Here is a 19,981-nt window from a genome sequence, read left to right as displayed (position 1 = left end):
AAAGCTCTGCACCTGTTTTTTATTCTCATATTAGCAGTTAGATCTGGCTCTCATACCCAAACATAAGAGCTACTTACATGTTCGCAAGTTTGTTTGCTGGCCTCCATATCGAAAACTTAAATTAAATTCCTCTGTATTTACTCTCATTTTCAATTCTGAAGATGACGTGACTGGTCATACAATTCAAATGCTTCTCGGTACTGTCAAATAGCCGGCTAGATCACAATGCAGGTCTTTAGTCCATTTACATGCCGCCACTCCTAGTTTCAAAGGTTCGGCAAGACCTATTCATGCAAGGTATCTCTATGTTTATCTTCATTCGAAAATAAGTAGGCATGCAGCTTAAATGAAGACGAAGGTAAACATAATCGATGCATTGTGAATTACCGCTAGCCGGTGAAGAACTTCGTCACAAAATGATTGACAATCATGACACTCGCAGCAAAACTATAGAGGTCAAACGTTCCTGTTTTTTTGTTTGTTTATATTTTCAGTTGATTATTCATCTACAGCGGAGACTTGCACGCACCAGTGAATGATAACTGTCTAGCTAAATTCTGTGTTTGTTCTATACTTTCGAACTGATCTGGTATAAACAGTTCGTGAGTGCATGCGAGAACGGCGTACTTGTGTGACTGTCGTCAACGTGCCTGCGTGTGCATCGGTGGGCGAACACGAATAGAGTACATTCTGCATTCGTGTCATCCGACCGGGCAAAGAATGTATTTATGCTGTACTCCTATCAGAGTCGATCATCAATCTTTGTATTTGCTAGGAAAAGAAGTCCCATGCGAGTTAGTGCGCTGCCACCTATTCCAATGGTTATGATAGAGGAAAAACGGGCCGCGCTTTCGACTGGGTTTATTGGGTGCCTCCCTCTCTATGCGCTGCGTTGTTCTGCCACAGTGTCCATTCCATAAGCTTTTGGTTGGCTGGCCAACCCAACGACATCCCTCCAGCCTCTGGGTTGACGTCGCCGCCACCATCATCAGCGACACTCAGAAACACCGCTGAGTCAGTACGTTAGCCAGTTAGTCCCTGATGCCTTCGCAGCTATGCTTCCCAATAACAGCGTCAGCCTGACCGAGATAGAAACTGCGCTCAGATGGGTAAGGGGGGACGATGGTCGTTTCGCTGGTGACTGCTAGTTGTTAAAAGTCCTATAGTAAATTGCCACAGTTGAACCCCATGTAGTCAATGAACAGTACTGGTATTTACTGCGCGAATGTTAGTCACGTTTACGGGTAAATGGCGTTACACGCCTTTTGGGGCGTTGGGGAAATTGCCTTCAGAGGCTCCCATTGTAAACATTAGAGCGCATTGCCCATAAACATCGAACGAACAGATCAAGCACACTTTAGGGATTGAGCATATCTCGTAACAATGTGAGCACCGGCGAACCAGACTATTGATAGGCACTCACTCACATACACACACATAAATATGGCTTAAAAATGTGAACGAGATTAATTATAAAATATATTGAATGCTAATTACTAACAACGTCGGTAATTTAAGCGGGGACTGAAGAGACGGGTGCATCTGCATTGCCGCAATCAACCTACAACGTAGCCGTGACAAGTCAAATCTATCGTCGCGTAAATAAAATATCTAACAAATATGCTGCTAGACAAGAAGGCAGACTAGAAGGGGGCCGGCAAACAGAGACGATGCTGTACGTTGACGTTATGGTGTGATCACTGATAAAGAAGTTATTCTACTTGAAGGGCATCCAAGTGCGTGCGTGAACGCACATCATGTCTGTCGATATATAAATGTATCGATTCTTTCAAATAGCTACAATAAGATATTACAAGACAAACCATCCGTGTATTTCTGCACTTAGAGAAGGTACTGAAGTCAATCCCGTTGGTCGGGCGCCATACCTACCTTACGATTACGTTGCTATCCGGCATATCTTCAAATTCTCTGTGTGTCATTTCTAGTTGACTCTTAGGAATTATCTTATATGGGACCAGTTTTCGATATTGCTGAAAAAATATTGTATCGGTACTATCACCTAACAGAACGTCGACGAAGACAAACTGATAAAGAGCCGTTGGTTAGCGAATGTAAAGTTACCCAATCAACATGGGAATGTCCGGAAAGTCGGGTGATTTTCTTAAAGTTGTGGTGATTTCTACGCTCAAAGCTGGGGCAATTGCCTGGATCAGGTCAAGCGTTTATTACAATGATAATGTGCGGCCGTAATTAGTAACCATCATAATACGTTTTTCTAGAACTTTTCAAAATGGCTGTATCCAGTCACTTTAAGGTAACGTTGAATGACTACTGAGAGATATTGTAGTGAACCTGCTTCTAGCTCTGTTATGATGAAACGCCTATAGCTTAGTTACTGGGCCATGAACAAATTATTGCATGTTTTTCATTAGCATGATCATATTGTACTTAACGTCCTGTTTGTACCAATTTGATTAGGCTCCAAAGGGTAGAAACTAAAGGGCAAATTTAAGCCTGCAGTATCACATTCTCTAACTAATGTGTCGATTTGTATTGAGCGTACTATTTACTCTTATATACCTTAAAAAACGCCCTTTGTTCTCCAATAAGCCGTTGTTTTATTATGCACGAACGAAACTCCACCGTAAGTTTAGGCTTTAGCAATGGGTGCTCCTGGGGCATTCTTGACGCTTACACTCTTTTGCTTTTCGCCAAGATTAAAAACCATCCAAATAGTCGTAGGAGGACAGCTTAAAAGGAGTTCAGTTATAACATATCGAACCCGGACAACGCATTTCGCTATCCGATGCCATTGTGGACCGTCCAAAAGTACGTTCGAAGGACGGCGGCTAGCGAGCAACTTGTGAACTAATCGAAAAGATAAAGTATAGTTATATGATCATTGGCAGAAATCTTGGATAAATCGACTTCATGTACATAATCGTTAGCGACCTGAATGTTCATCAATGGAAAAACACAGCGGAACTCAACTCCCCCCCGTCTTTCAATATGTCCCTAGACACCGGGTGAAATGCAAGCACAATGCCAGGCTTTAACATAGAATTGTTACTGATAACGAGATGTTGTGTATCCATGTCGATCTCAAACAGAGAAAGAGACAGGTAGTTGTTCCCAAAGGTGCGCCTAAACACAGAGTTGACCTCATCCCGAAAAAACCAGTATTTGGCTTAGTGGGTTCGGGACGGGCGTATACATTGGAATATGTGTAAGAAAAACCAAACGACCAAAACGACGAAATCACCACGTATTCGTACAAGTTGCATTTAGCAAACAAGTTTATCCAACAGGAAATACCGGGTAGGGGAAACGAAGGGACTTCTCCCTATGGGAATACCAGGCGATATGTTGCAAAGGTCTTTAAAACCGCCGTAGAAGAGCTTGCGTTAAAGGCTTTCTACTAATGTCGAGATACCGCGTGAATGACTTATTACATTTATGTTCGTTGGCGAATAAAATTCGTAGAAGCAATAGAGAGCCTCTTTTCCTGCGGGTGAACTAAAATCAGCTAGAGAATGGCCACTACATCGATATAGCCACGGAGATCTTCGCTGTCAACGTGTATTTGTCATCAACTTGGGTACGGCGCTGCGGCAGTGCGCTCTGGTTCAAAAGCTCTCAAATGGCTCTGTAGGGCCTTTCAGTGGCAGTAATAGCGTCTGTACTGCAAGAAGATTAGTCCGTTAAGCTTCATCAGTCGTCTGCCTATGTTGCCTGTCTCTGTGTCTGTCTGATTGTTCATTTGTCCGTCTATCTGTAGATCCAATATATGCGCACTACATAAGTAGAGAATTAAGGTTTCAGGTTGAGACGGTGTACCGCGGGACGACTGTTTTTTTGTACTGCCTCAATTCAATGCAGGCTACCCAGTAAGGGCTAGAGCCAAGCCCGGAACTATAACGTTGATGCAGACTGATTCTTCGGAAAAGATGGTACCACGACTAGACTATATTTTGTCCGAGCGTATCTCTTTCAATGGTAGCCTTTCATTTAGAAACTGAGTTCGTCAGAAGGTGAGTAAACGTATCACAGCAGTTTTTCATTATCACAATAGCAGCTTGAGGCCGTGCATTGAATACAATTAAAACCAGTATATTTGTAGATGTATGATGGTGCCGTGCGCGTCAATTTTCATTCATCGCCTATTTCAGTTTGTGCGCGCTGGGTCCGTCACCCTAGCTCCTTAGCTCAGCTTTTAGCTCCAGCAAGATCGGAAATTAAGTTGGCACTAAAGCCAAAGGTAACAAGGCATGCGAGGGCACGTGACCTAAATTCGTATAATATAAGCTGAATTATTGAAATTGAATAAAGTATTTTTTAATGCATAAACGTCGTTTTTGCCTGTCTGATGCATTATGGTTTATGTTACAATATACGAACAGCAGTCTCAGCATTGGGTACATACACGAATAGTTTCCTATTCTGAGGTACGTCGAGCTTCAGATTTATCTGCACGTAATGAAAAGTGAGCTCTTTAACTAAACGCCATGTTACCTAAGAAGCAAGGTACGGCAACATGTATTGCCTTCGCACAGTCAGAACTACTACGAGAATTATAATTTCACCTTGCCTCGCATTCAGCTAAGCCAAACAGGCCACCGGTGACCCAGAAGACACCTGAGTTAAGGCATTGAATAGGTCTTGTCTATTTTCTGTGATACGAGAGCCGACCGTGTAGAACGCGACTATTCGCGGATAATGGTGAAGTAGTGACACGCTTCTTTACTTAACTTAATATGAAAAAGTAACTTTCACGCATCTAATACGTATGTACGTAGTAGTAGCGCATGTTTGAAAGTCGCAAACAAGCTACGGCGAGCAATAGACGTTCATTCTAAAAAGAAAGCAAACGACCCATAACGTCATTTGATTTATTAAGTGAAGCCACTTTCGAATGAAACCCGCATCAAGTTATATAGACGGTAGTTTAGCAGACATTATCTCTGATCGTGCACATCTGCTGAATTTCAGATCAACGAAAACAGGATAATATTGCTGATATTTGTGATAGTGGTGCCATTTTTTAAGGACGGGTTTATGTCAACATAGCAAACATTGTGTGCATCTCGCCATCTTTAGATTCGATCCATTGGCGTCAAGGTAGCGAACAGCAAGGGCTCTTACCGTACAGAATGGACGCGCTGCTTTTTCCAAGTCGCGCTATACTGGCGATGGAAAACCATTGGCTGACCATTGAAGTGCTCTTTGAAGTGTTCATGCCCATTGTATGCTAGATTAGACAGCACAGGTTATTTTAATGAACACTGATGTTTGTTTGGCTGAATTCTATACACACATAGGGAAAAGTCTGTTTTGAATATCGATCGCCACCTCAGTCGGTTCGGAAGTTCTACCTATAGGCTGCACATCGAGAAAGCTTCCGCGATATAATAACGAGAAGAAACTGATCAAGTTGTTAATTTTTTCTGGATATAATTTAGCTGGCACTTAACCCCTCTATTTTTTAAAACAACGTTCTGTTCTTGTAGGCTGCCTCCATTACTTTAATTAACATAATTTTTTGTGAGACGATCATGTTTTACCTAAAGAGATAGGTTCGATACATATTTAGTAAAGCAGTTGTTTGATCATAGATAATGATTGGGTCGGGTACACTGACAAGCATTAAAAAGAACTTAAACGTAAAAGTTTACTTTAAAGAAAAAAGTTTTCTCATTTAGAACAAGATTGAGCTATAATAAGAATAAATATAACAAGAGGACTGATGGGAAATCGTTTTCCGATTTTTCCTTAAAAAGAAAATTCTTCCACAGAGTACTGACCTTTTGAGAACACCGTAATGCGGAAGACCTCTTTCAGCTAAAAGATCAGCTAAAATTTATTAAATATTTTGATAATCTTAGTGGGCTATATTTACAAAGCAATTGTTCTTGAAAATACCCTTTTACGGTTAGTATAAAGAACGCTAATATACGTCAAACTATCGTAGTTCACAATAAAAACATCTGCTGCAGAATCGATATCCTTATGCCCGGGAGATAACTTGTGTTCTCAGCAGTAAATTAAACTAGGTTAAATCTGAAACTTTAATTCCTTGGTCAGTTATTGCCCCTACATTTACTCCATTAGTCGAATTAGCTCGTCAGATCATCCGCACTTCATTCAATAGACCATAACTCTGAAGCGCGGACGCTGCTATACGTACAGCACTAAATCGACTTTCTATGCGCCGTAGAAAAACCCAATACTTCAAACATTATAGAGAGGAAATGTCCAGCCATGTTGTTCCAGCTAACGACACCGCACGTATGTATGCCTGCATCAATGACGACATTTTACTTTAGCTTCAATTCGAATAGTTAGTTAAGGTGTGTGCCCTGTTTCGTACCTTACTGTCATCATCGCCAATGATGCTATCAATGGCCAGCAGAAAACTTGTCTTTGTTACGATCGTGGTGGCATAGTCTCTTCTTACCTTCACCGACGACGAATCAGTTACCGCAAAGGAACAATCAATCGTTTCTGCAACTTCTGCCGTCGTCATTTGTTGCCAACGGTTAACACTGCAGCTTACGTCGAGCTGAGAACGGTAGTACACTTTGCTACGGCTGCCGTCACGATAAAATAGCCACGGCTGTTGGTGGCAGTGAGCCGATTGAACGATGCTGTGTATAACACGTATATGCGCATGTTCGCTGACGAAAATCCTCTTGTTAGTTGGTACCTCTCTGACAGCAGCGATAGTATTTTGTGCCGGTAACCTATTACGGCGGTGCTGTCTGATGTCGCTTCATTAGATATTTCGAAAGCATCAGCCGTATGACCGGCCAGATACACAAACCGACAGACACAGGGCAAGATGGCACCATTCAGATATAGCATTGGTTGCGCGACGACTATCATATCAATAGGGTAAAAATGGGAGGGTAGCATAGAGCAGGTCTAAATAGAGGTTTGCATAAAAGGAAACGCAGATAAAAAATGTTTGTGGTACCAGCTAATAGCTGGGCTAGGGGCGGTCAACCGGGCTAGCAGACGACACCCCACTACCCCCACAGCATCGTGTGCACGTCTGGCAAAGCAAAATAGAGCCTAATCAGCAGTTATAACGTAAGGTAGTTAAAGTGATACTGTGGAAACGTAATGGAAGCAATCATAATAATGGAACGTTGACGAAGAACGACAGTGCTGCTGGTAATAACGGCGGAAGATCCTGGATTTTCTTGTGACTACCGTGACCACACCCATCGTCTGTATTAGAAATAGCTAATAAGTGATGATGGCGTTTGCGCTGATGCTTCATGTCTAATATCCATTATTTACCGATATGCATTGGTGTGTACTAGGCAATTTTGGTCCGACAGCTGTGGCGCTAGGTGCCTTCCAGGGGTCCCCGTGAAAGCTTAGCGGGTAACGCATTTGTCTGCTAATCTTAGGGACACGTTATGGGCTGTTTTCGAACGGACAGACGTCGTTTCGTGCCCGGAGCCAAGCGTCTGATGGAATGCCTATTAACGATAGCAGATGTAAAACTCGGAACATATAGGTACTTCCCAGAAGGAGATTGCATGCGACTCGGATGAACGACAGCGCTACTGTGCAGAACGAGAATGTTATTCGTGCCAATGCATATAGAGACACAACGATAGATCGCTTGCGCTGCAAATGTCGTTTAGCCTATTCTATTTATGAAGCCATAGACCCAAGAAGCTTTAAAGAAAGAAATCTCGCATGACAGTATCGTTTATCTGGCGGTAATTAATGCAGAGCATGAAATATTATAGCGATAACATATATCGTTAGTATCTGGTCACTAATAAAAACAGTTTATTACGCATGCTCCGCAAACAAATCACACAGATGATCCGCACGACGCGTACTCAGCTCGGGAGGCTATGAGCAAGCTATATTAACTGTTCAATAGTATCTGCTATCTTTTAGATAGCTAGGAGTTATTGATTTTTTTTTTTTTTTTGTTAGCTATAGGTAGAATGTAAATCACACGTTCGGCCTGACGGTGACAGTGGCAACTTGTGGTTTGTATCGGGAGTACATTCCTGTTAGGTGAGCCTTGAGGTTGTAGTCTGGTGACCGTTCACCTTTAAATCGAGGGTAGCAGAACTAATGCCATGAAACGATTGTACTGTATGAATCTCATCAGCATGAGATCGAGCCATTAGTGGATTATTATTTGTTCCTTTGCTACGCGATGATGGAGCGAACAAATCAGAGAGAAGAACACCTTATTCATTGGCGTTACATGGGGACGATAGGGGACGTTTGCGGCCATTAATAGATCAGCTGTCTATGCGCGCGCAATCAAATTCAAATGAGTAACCTTCGATAGCTAGGCATTTGAACACGACCGCTGTAATTTGATTATCGCTAAGTTCTATCGAAACGTATCTATAGTTTGACGGTCGCTTATTTTTGACATAAGTTACATAGTTGGACATGCATGAGTATGAAGTTTAGGCAGGGTGATTAAATAAATGGCTATACCAAGCGTTGACTAGATGATTAGGTTCAATTAAGAGCTATGATTCTTCAATTAGAACCCCGTCTTTGGTAATAGCGCTGCGGAAAGGTTGCTAGTTGCCACTCAAGCTTCAGGTCGTGTCTGGCCACAGCTGAAGTATATCTAAGGGGGATTCGTTCAGATCCGAGTAACTAACTACTTGAAAAAACAGACAAACTAAAGAGGCTTTTGTGCGGAATCGCTTAATCTCGACGTTGGAGTACTTACACAGCGACACTGGCAGCCTTCTCTCTATCTTCACTCTGGGTAGATGATCATCTTCGAGTCTTTTCCCGTATGCTGCATCAAAGCAACATTGAACTCAGCTGCAACACCTGAAAATCAATGTGTATTTCACAGACTTAATGTACAGCGAGTGGTAAAGCTACCGCATCCGTACCGAAAATACGTAACAGTCAGTGGTCCACTGGTTCATTAGGATACGCGTGCACGTCACTACGAAGTAAGGAATCGACCATGGCTCCTTCCTGGCTATGGCTGGCGTCCTTTGCAAAATAGTGTAATAAATATAACAATTTTAGACTAAAGTAATAATAATTATAGACGAAAGTCTTACTACTCGTTCAAAGTTGAAAAAATTTGTACCTGTGTCTGTTTATATATACATATATATATGTTTATATATATATATATATATATATATATATATATATATATATATATAGAAGTTGCTCGAAAAAGCTGCATCGCACAGAAATCAAACTGGGAGAAAGCTTCTTGTTAGCAAGAGGAAAGCTCATTAATCGATCCCTGTTACTGCTCTTCGTGGCAATAATGCCGTGAATAGTTAGTCACGTTCTGGCAGAAACGATATGGCACTACTTCAAGGACGGCTGGCCAGTTCACCATTTACACGCAATTCCGCACCTCAGCTAGCTTCAAGCTTGCGTATTCAGTGGCGCTAGGGGTTAGTTAAGAAGAAGTCTGCCCGCCAGATCGTCTGCCCATCAAGCAGATTGCTAGTAATGAAATATTGCATATAGGACATAACATAAATATCGTGCAATAGATATTCACTTACGTTCCCGTAGACGGCAGACCCCTTCGTCGATTGGCTGATCGGTAGATCCGAATATCTAAATAAATTCTTCAAACCAATATCAATACACACTGTGCTATATTGATCTAACAGATATAACAGTACTAACAATCGCAATAACAATGATAATATTTTATATAAAAACGAAAAAAATAACGATAACGCTTTAACTGATTACTGGCGAAAGTGATAGCTTTGTTGTTATTGCCACTGATTGGATCGTGGCGATTATTATAGCTGGTAGTACTACTAGCTATGATAATTATCACGCTCGCTAGCTTGTAGATATATACCGTTTCCAGCGTGGATTGACAATACCGACGTGCGTCATCCATTATATTTTTCGCCGTGATAACGTATATACATTGCGTTGATCAAAGACGTACCGAACTAGCTGTTTTATGGCTCCAGTCTATTCCAATGAGAACGCTGCTAATGTTAGTATTCGAAGTTCATCATTTGTTTTGCAGCAGCAGCAGCAGCAGCATTGAAAACATACGTCCCACTTGAATATATCGCAAGAACACAGATGGCAATACGATCTAGTTCGCAGGCTTCTTTGCCTTTGGTCGACTCAGGTACGCAGATGAAATGCACTACGAGCCTATTGATGAGCCAAGCGGTAGTTATCGCTTAGCCCACAAGTTACACATATTTGTCGTTTTGTCAGTGTAAATTTCAAACTTGAATTACTTGGGACATTTTTGGACGCTTTATTTTCTTAATTTATATTTTAATTTAAGTTATCAAAGCTGCTCGTGGTCTCGTCCGCAGCTATGAAGAGTTGACCATTATGAAGATTCTGAGTTACTCCATTCTTTGAGCTGACTTTGCACGTTCGCACTGTCGCGTGTAAAGGAGAAAGAAGCCACCTGTTTATATCGTCACATACGATAAGCTCGGACTATACCATATACTTTGTACAATGCCTTTCTACCATTGTAAACGTGATAGCGTACCTCTTTGTCATACTGGGTTCGGGAAGAAGAAGAAAGACGTGCAATAGGCTGCCGTTCGGTTCGTACTGTTGAGAGTACGTACGAAATCATACGCAACATCACGGAATAAAGCTACAAGAGAGCCTCGCTCGAAAGCAGTGTTTCGACGTATAGAGCCAAGAGATGGTTCTTATCTAGCGCACCAAGCCAATTACTGGAAGAAGACAACCCGACTATGATCGCTAGTTGTCATAGTATATTTCGGTATAAGATCTTCTCCTAATTCAAAATATATCGGACAAATATATCAATGAAGGCTCATTAGTAGCTAAGAAGTCGTAAACAATATTAGCTGTCAATACAGCGTGACGTCTAATGAAAACACGTCATCCAGTCATATACACTGCTGAGTGTTTTGTTGTATTGAAAACCACTCAATGCTGAAGTCGTAGACGAAGATTCTCCTCCTCGACCGAGTACCAGAATTGCAGCTGTCCTTTGCCGAATCCGTCTGAGCTGTTATGTACATCGCCATCATCTCAATGTTACGACAATCGAGTTATTAGACCATTCAACTAGAGCTAGAATAATACATATGACTGGATCATTCTTCCGATCGTCATATTTTACTTCATCTAATAGCCTTTTGCCTTATAACACAATACATGCCCTTTTAAAAGTGTGCATTATTCTGAAAACGTTCTTGCATACACGCACACATATATATATATATATATATATGCATGTACAGATGAGATACGTTTTCGCGTGTGTATCGATCACCTCGGGATGACGGTTCCAGACGCCTTTTGTGTTGTAGAATTAAGCGGTGATTGGCTTTGTCGCTATAAACATTGAGAGTCCATTCTAGCCGTCTGATATCGACAGATCAACGGGCGAGTACGACATTTGTTTGCTTCGATGTACAAAGATGAATATGGATAAGAGGAAATCTGTCGAACGTGTACGAAGTCCTGCGCGCGACGCATGAGCGCGAGGGGGTTTCACAGTTGGCTGAGCTTGTATTTGGATCAGTTTTTATGGTGTGATTTTGATTTTTTAGGACTAATTTACTATTTTCAGTGTCCTTCGGCATAGAACGCCACTTCGATTTTTCCTCAGCTGTTCCCCTCATTGACGACAGATTGAGACAGCTCTTTTTAATATTAATTGCGAGCTGGCCTGCATAATCTCGTGTCAATATGGTCAATCCAGTTGGGATTCATTGACAGAATGTTTCTGATCTGGCGCCAATAATGAATCGATATCTTTTTGACGCTAAAATGACTTAACTTGCTGTTATTCACAGCTACGCATTCTGTACCTTTGGCTAACGATGCTTGCACTCTGAGTCTCTAACAATAATAATGAAAACAATATGTAGAAGAGATAGGTCGTCTAACACAAAGTGACGCCGTGCGCCCTTCTGCCTCTGAGGTCAGTGCGTGTATTCCCCAATTCGTCACGACCGACCCTATTGCTACCATGTTACACCAGGACGTTGGAAATCGTTTTACCATGGGAATATTTCTCAGAACTGCGAACGATAACAAGAAGACGACGACAACGTGAAACGACCCCCTGAGAGTGGTCTCATTGTCTTTAGCAAATGTCTCACGCTCTGCCCCCTTCTTCCTTCCAGAACACCGGCTGTTACATCGGCCAGCCACGGCGTACTTTTATGACTGTTTGCGATAGCTGAGCGGCAAACTACTGGATAGCACTACTCTGTGACTACTGCTACTCTAGCTGTTTACGTTGATGAATGTCATTTATATTGTGGTCGTTTCTCAATAGATTTCTGTCATTTTCGGCCGCTGGGGACATTTGGCACTTGATGTATATGCAATCTATACACGTAATTCTATAGATTAGAGTAACGCTGAGCCGATGCGGCTTGAATACGCATTTTTCTTTATCTTTTAGCGTGGTTTGGGGAGTCTATTTAATGTGGGCTGCGTATGAAGCTCAACTTCTTTCCGCGGAAACCAATCATCAATTATTTCCTCAAGGTTCATTCAGAATCAGCTCAAATGTTCACTTAACAGTATTACGGGCTGATGGAAGCGCCACCGGAAGATTAGGCCGATGTCGCCTCGATCAGGTTTCCTACCTCTTGGGACGAGCTAAAAACTTGCGCAGAGACATATTCCTCGTGCACCTTCTGAATTCTGTCCGAAAGCATCGCTTGGATTTTACCTTAAGTTTTTTAAGCAAAGCTCAATAGTGCAATCCTTTTTCTTGAAGACGTCCGTGGCTAAAACCCTTCGCTCTACCTAACACTCTGACGATCAGGTGATGTAATATACAAAACTTTTTATTTTGCCATCAAGAGAACGCAGCATGTCTGCTTCGTCGAAACATTCCCCGATATGAGCAAGCGTTACACATAACACCAACGTATGAAAAATCGGGTCTTCGGTTCCCTGCGTACTGAAAGACTCCATGGCCTTCAACTATGCGCGCTACGTGATAGGTAGTTCTTGACCATGTTCTGTAATCCAGACCTCGATCTTTGAGATTATATTTTTGGATGCAGCGCCCGGATCGAATCTTGCTATAGCATACCATTCATCTTGCCATTATGTAAGTAATTCTCCGTTTGGCATCTTTCGTCGGCTTGTCCAATAGCATACGTCGTTTTTTTGCCTTTAAGCTTCAAGTTGTAGTCCCCTATATGACCACAATTGCGTGTATGCTGACCGTGCAGTAGACCTGAGTGACCCTCGACAACAAGACTTGCTGAGCTTCGAATAGTAATTCCTTGACCGTGTTAGTCATAAGCTCTGGCAAAGTACAAAGGCCAGTCCCAACCAGTGCTATCAATTCGGCTGTGAACATAAGGAACCTTCCTTTTGCCTTTCTAGAACGTTAATGTACAGTGGAATTCTGGTTATTTACGTGAACATTTTGCTTTTAGCACAGCTTGCTTGACATGGTATACTCTACGTATGTAATGATCTAACCGTATCGCTATGTGTCTTGCCGTTTTAAGACAACGAATCCCTTTATTATTCAGTATTAGTATAAAAAGTAAGTTTTTCTTCGTGCTGAAAAGTATTACGGCTTTCGAGTCCGTAGAGGCCAGTAACAACCCATGGTGTTTCATTCACCCGCTCTACTCTTTGCTGTCTTTATTCGCATAGTGACAACGAAATTGCCTGTGTAAGCACTCATTTCAATTTCCGAAACAAGTCTCTAATACAACACCTCTTCATATGCTAGGATTCATAGTGGTGGCTTTAGCAGAGAGTCCTGCGGCATACCAGCAGTTATAGGAAATGTAGCTTCTGTATTGGCCATGAATCTGTCCTCTAAATACTAGTTAGAGACTAGCGAGACTGAGAAATTTGGCCGACTGTAAACAGGCAAACACCGTACATCAGGGAAGGCTACTGAAAGCATTTTTAATGTCTAGAAAATTTGTTAGGAGTAAGTCTCTCAAGTGTATTGTAGACTTTCTCAATTTGATAGTCCTCTGGAGGATCTAAACAACTGCAGACAACATGAGCTTGTGTTTTCCAAACCCCTATTGATTCTCCTTTTACTTTCGCGACTGTTCTAAGCTTCTGTTCACTAATGGCGTTCACGCCCTTTGAAAGCTCTCCTAGGGGGCATATAAATCCGCAGGTCCCGTTTCCTTTGGGAATGGGCACGACCTCCCTTCTCTTCCACTCTTACGGAAAACGGCCCTGACTAAATATATGCGTAGCCACTACTGCTATCATGTTTAGGAACGCCTTAAATACGCTTTCGTGACGACAGCTAAGAATCTATCGGCACCAGGAATTTTACCTGCCTACAGCACCTTTTCTCGCGTAACTGATCGAATTGTCTCTAGCGGGCCCTAATCGTCAAGCTCCGTTCGATCGAAGAGCTGATGGGATAGAAACAAGTAATTTATCGCCCTTTAATTCCGTTCCTCAGGCGAAATTTCATTTCCTACCTGCTTTTCTCTGATAAGCTGATAGGATCGACCCTGCGGGTCTATTTATCTTCTCTGAAAATTTTTGCTAACAGGCCGACCCTACAAGGCATGTTTAGTTTTTTCCTATATTCACAACATTACGATCTACTGCGGCGCAAGCTCCTTGCAATACTTATACAATGTGTACTCTCTTCACTCTGCCAGTAATTATGCTTCTATTTTTGCATTACACAGCATATATTGGTTAGTCCACAAACGCTGCCATTGTATCTCCTTTTCCTACAAATACCAGGAGAAAATACCGTGATTCTATTTTTGTTAGTATTCTTAAGAATCATAGAGCATGAGGCAATGTTAGCCACGCCATTGATGTCGTTGTTTAAGACTCCCGGCTGTAGGTGCAACTTATAGGACGAAATCTCAACAGTCTTCCTGAGAAGCCCATGTTTGCCCACAGCCGAGCTTATGAAGCACAATATCGGTCCCTAAGATGCACCATTCGAACAAGCAACCTACCAAGTTGAACGTTTCACTGTAAGAGCTTCCAATCTTATTAAACGCAGACTGCGATTATTGCCCTTTTAGATATTGCAATCCGACCCTCATCCGCTTTTTGTGTTGTACTGTAGATTCCTGAAAACCTACCTTCTTAAAAATCTTGCCGAGTATTTGCTCAGCTTGTTGAACTGGGTGACTTTGTCACCCAGACTTGATTGTCTCTGCGATCTTTTTCTCCGACGACTAGTCATCAATCATAACAAAGAAATACAAAATACTAAGCCTAAGAATTTTTCAAAGATGAATAGTCTCCGTCAGCAAGCGCGCGCGCGCACGCCCGTACTGCTCGCCGATTGAGACCAGGCTGCGCGACACGTAAAATACGTGCCGGGACCCGCCATCCTTGAGAAATAAATCTAGCTACATTTGAGCGGTTGCTTGTTGTTCCAGAGTAATGTCCTAAATTATCTCCGTAACCTACTATAAGCTACTGTACTGGTGGTTACAATGCAGGTGCAAAGCTGAAAAGAAAGGACGTACTATAATTAGAAAATCACTTCCTCTAAGCCGGCCGACAGAAGGTCTGCTGTAGCGATCAATCACCGCATGCTGTAGTCTGCAGGCAAACGAAACGTCCTGCGTCTGTTTTCATCCTTTTTTAAATGCCGCTCCACCTGTTGGGGGTGCAATCTACTAGGAAATTTCCCGCCTCTTTCCGCTGAAATAAACTAAAGCTATAGGTAGTGATGAGCTTTACGTCGGTGTTCTTACGAAAGTCCCCGTGATGGCTTCATGGTAAGGTGTCTGTTTATAGACCTCAGGGACATATGTGAGGTGTATGTCAGCTTCTGAGACTAAACGCAATGCTTGTAGTGTTGGGAGTCCAGCCGCGGCATCTAACAGCGATCTAGGACATCAATCCCGTGAAGTGATTAGTGCGCAATGAAACAGTCTTGCTTTAGCTACTAGCCAATGCTACAACGTGTTCCTCTCGGTTTTCCTCATAGATAACAAAATGTGGCACACAGATCGACCTAACAGCATGTTTAAGCATTGCTTTCAGGTGGTCCGACGCGAGCGGCCTATAGGTACTACTTAGAGATTTCTTCAAATCAGGCCCATCGCAAACTTTACTAAAATAGAATAAACATATATTTTTGCCTACAGACGTAATCGCTCTTCGAACCATAGTCAGCTCAGGAAGGGATTGTCGAAACGTCAATAGCCTGTTCGATCAAGCTACAAACTGTATACGGAACATTTCCATCGGAACTTGACAAAAAGAAAATCGTCCACTTTATCACATTGAATTGAAATTGAGGCTCTATGCAGTGATTAAGAACGAAGCAATTTTACTATGACCATTAAAGCTTAACGAAAATTGATTGTTCTATATTCAGTAACAACGACAATAACAACAACAACGAGAACCCAATAACACTTTCAAGCTTGGCATCACTGTTAGCCATGATCATCGAATCGATAGTATCAGAAGTGGCCTGTACACCACGATGCAATCGTTTGGTAAGAATACAATCTTCAGGCTTTAGTTACGCCCATATGCGATGCAACCGGCAAGCTGTCGACTGCATAATTGCAGAATATAGGGTATATCTGTATATGTTCGCGTTAGAGATACAACGGCATTTAGGTTCAGCTGGATTCACTTATGTCTTTGTCTTCGTCAGATATCAAGCCATGTAAATAGCGTTGGTTTGGATCGCTGGGGGTACTACTTGAATATATTACTCCATTTTCAATAGCAGTCAAATCAACAATGTACACACATGGATATAGCGGGGTATTGATTGGTCAGTGCAACTGAGCGACAGAAAGGCGGAGGTTTAGATTAGTCGGTTCGTTTTTCGGTCGGTCGACGGGTTAGTACTCGCCCCACTTGGGTTCGTCGTCTCATTACCGATTGTTGTTCGCGGAGACGTTTATTTTCCGTTCGCTTTGTCCCCTATCTTGTTCTGCATTGTTCCTTCCCACCTGCGTTCTTGGCGCTTGATTCGGCCCGGTGATGTCGCGGGGTCAGTTGGCGAACCCGGGCAGTTAGTTGGCCGACCATGTCTCATCGCGGCCAGATAGTCAGCAATTTCTATAATACTGTTAGCCATTGGCCCGACCAATGGTCCCGGCCCAAACCGAAGAGATTATGTCTCTTCTAGGAGAAAAGTCGAGCCCGATTGCACAGTTCCACTGGGTAAACCGACGAAAACGATCCAGTCTCCTTGCGGTGGCTTCCAAAGCATCAGTGCCAGTTCTGCCGCCAATCAGCCTCGAAAATCACATTTGTTGGCCGAAAAACAAGGGACGATGAATAAACCAATGACATTATCGTCATCCCCACAATGATGACTGATAGGCCACCATCAGACCGCAGCAATAAGTGCATGCACATACCGCTATCACGTAAAATATAGTGACACAGCTTTCCGACCAAATGCTTCATCAATTTTGAACTGCCAGATACAGATATCGGTAATGATATAAATACACATTGTATCTACCTACGTTTCTATATATACGCTATATGTGCTTCACGCACATAATTCGGAAGGTTTGATAGGCGCTTGATTTTCTAGCTTGTTCCTAATAACAATAATTCAACTACTTAGCCGTATCCTCACACATGATCAACGTACGGAAACGAATCTAACTTACTCTAAATAGATTGAACGTAGATAGATAAAAAAAAAAAGTGCAAAAATTTCAAATTCAGACGATAATTATTAGATCTGAAATTCGAAGAATAATTGTCATAACCGTAATGGTTTCGTGTATAGTAACTCTAGCGTCCGATATGATTTGGTCATGTGTGCATGTTTTAGAAGGAACATTCTAAATTTGTCTATTATTTACCAATGTGTTTCTGGGTTAAATTGTACTTGAGTTCTAAGCTGTTTTTACTTCAGCTTCCCATGCAACCTTCAGTGTACTCTGCTAATTCACCCGGCCACCCTTACCAAGAAACATGCAACGCCATTGAAAATCTAACTAATCCCTTTATATCTCACTACCAAAAGCAGAAACTTTTAAAAAATACACAGACAGCCGTTAGTAATGCGCGAGCGGTATCTAGGTAGATGTGAAGTGTTGCAGTTCAGTAGGGTTTGTTCCGGTTATCCTTTTAGCTGAGCGAGTATGCTTGTTAACAAGTTGTCTTCTATATATACGTTCGATGTAATGGAGTTTGTAAGTTGAAGTATAGCTCAGTTATACATTTGTCATTGTTCATAAACCGGGAGTAAAGTTTCGTTCAGCGGACAAGGCTCGTAGTATTCTAAAATATCGATCGTAAATTATATTCTACTACGGGAACTAGGCCTAATTATGAAGCACGCTTAATAACACATATCGAATTTATGCCGTCTGCAGCATTGTTAATCGTACCTAAACTGGGCCGGCTATGTTCCAGTTCCTACCTCTAGAGGATCACGCATAGATAGAGTTTCGTCCGTTTTGGGTCTACCCGATTTGGAGGAACGCAAGGATAGTGATGTACACATATTGTTGCCTATTCGTATCAACATAAAAGGTGCACAGTTAACTACAAACGGTTATGCATAAAGAAAAAAAGCTCGTAGGCAATCAGCATCAGCGTATTGACATAGCTGGTTCACTGTGGCCAGAAAAAAAATGCCCCATGTATACATGTTAGGCGAGCCACTATAAGTCAATCGCCTAATGGTGAAAGCTTCAAGCAATGCTCTAGCCGTGAACGTGCTAACGTTGTCAACCTACTTCAATTTAGTCTGTAATGATTTCAATAGTATAGTTAGTATTATTATAATGAAGCTAATGCAGTAAGCAACTTTTGTAATACTGCGAGCGGGAACGGGGGGCACACCTTTAATTGTATGCCAATCTCACTAAGGCAGAACTAAATGCTGAACGAATATACGTGAAGCTAGTGGCGTCCACCCCGTTCATTCAGGTGGCGTAGAAGCGTCCAGCTGATAAGTTATTGATTACTTTTATGTAGAAACCGGGTGTGATGCTATGCTAAATGGACCTGTTTCCGGGTAGAAATAAAGAACAAAAGTTTTTAAGCTATATACATATGTATACAAAGGTGTCTATCGCAACTTCTTACTAGTAAAGTTATACTGGTCACAGTGTAGATTTGCTACGTGCCATTTTGCAGCACGCAATAAAAACAGACTATGATTAGAGAAATACAAATAGGATCCATGCGTACAATATAGCATCAGCTATCCGAACGGTACGAATTGACATTGTCATAAGCTGCCGTTATTTTCGGTAAACATTTTACTGCAGCCAGCCTTCCATAGTACATTATTGGAATAGCCATAATCATAGTCTTAAGAAGCATCGAAACGTTTCGGTCACAGGCACAGGTGACAGTTCCCTGGCAGGCACGTTTCGGGTTTTGTCAGATCGCTCCGTAGGGTAGGTTGTAAGATTGTAGCCTCATAACTTTGAAACGAATAGAATGAATCGAAGGTTTGGACAGATATTACTGTTATTCATTGCAGAAAAGTACGTCGGTCGGTCGGTCGGTCGAATTCTCGAGACGCATAAAACGAGGGCCCAATCACTGCTATCTGCTGACCGCGCTGATGGATGTAGTATAACTGAGTTCCTTAAAGGACGACCAAAGAAAATGGAAATCAGCCAAAAGAGATTTATAACATCGAATTGCTTTTGTTTAAGGATCCTTAGAATGGTGAACCAATGTCAGAAATTTCATTTAATCTTCTCTACCCTCGAACTTCTCGAACTGATCCATTTCTGTGATAGCAGACGACTAAGGATAGGAGAGGAGTAATAAGGATTATAGATGTTGAGGTTTCCATGTATTATGAATATTGAGATTAAAACCTATCTACAACTACTATAACTATAATAAGTATTTTTCATCTGCTTCTAGTCAACAAAGCTCTTGCAATACGGTGGTCGATAAAGTAGCACGTTGGAATAACTTAAGGATACGTTCTCAAATTTTTTTTTTTAAGTTTTTATTTCGTTTACCTTACCTAATCTAGTGTCAAATAAAAATAGGTCAATTTCTTTGATGCCGCAGGTCGCCAACTTTCATGGCCGATGTTGTACTATAATTGCAAGAGGAGAGC

At 41.9% G+C, this 19,981-nt stretch overlaps 1 protein-coding gene across 4 annotated transcripts in view; it reads right to left on the bottom strand.

The window, feature by feature from the left end:
- LOC111266600 (uncharacterized) overlaps positions 1-19,981 on the bottom strand; it is a 94,291-nt gene that overhangs the window by 58,770 nt on the left and 15,540 nt on the right. For 2 of the 4 annotated variants that reach the window (XM_022844212.2, XM_022844210.2), the window contains exon 2: positions 8,687-8,793. The exons of the other annotated variants lie outside the window; for them this stretch is intronic. The gene's annotated coding sequence lies outside the window, so the exon portion shown is untranslated. The remainder of the gene's footprint in view (positions 1-8,686; positions 8,794-19,981) is intronic. 4 annotated transcript variants of the gene reach the window in all.

The sequence above is a fragment of the Varroa jacobsoni genome, unplaced genomic scaffold (assembly GCF_002532875.2).
Source record: "Varroa jacobsoni isolate VJ856 unplaced genomic scaffold, vjacob_1.0 scaffold_1101, whole genome shotgun sequence".
In the NCBI taxonomy this organism is placed as follows: Eukaryota; Metazoa; Arthropoda; class Arachnida; order Mesostigmata; family Varroidae; genus Varroa; species Varroa jacobsoni.
Note: the sequence above shows the minus strand (reverse complement) of the source record. Positions and strands in the feature narration are given on the sequence as shown.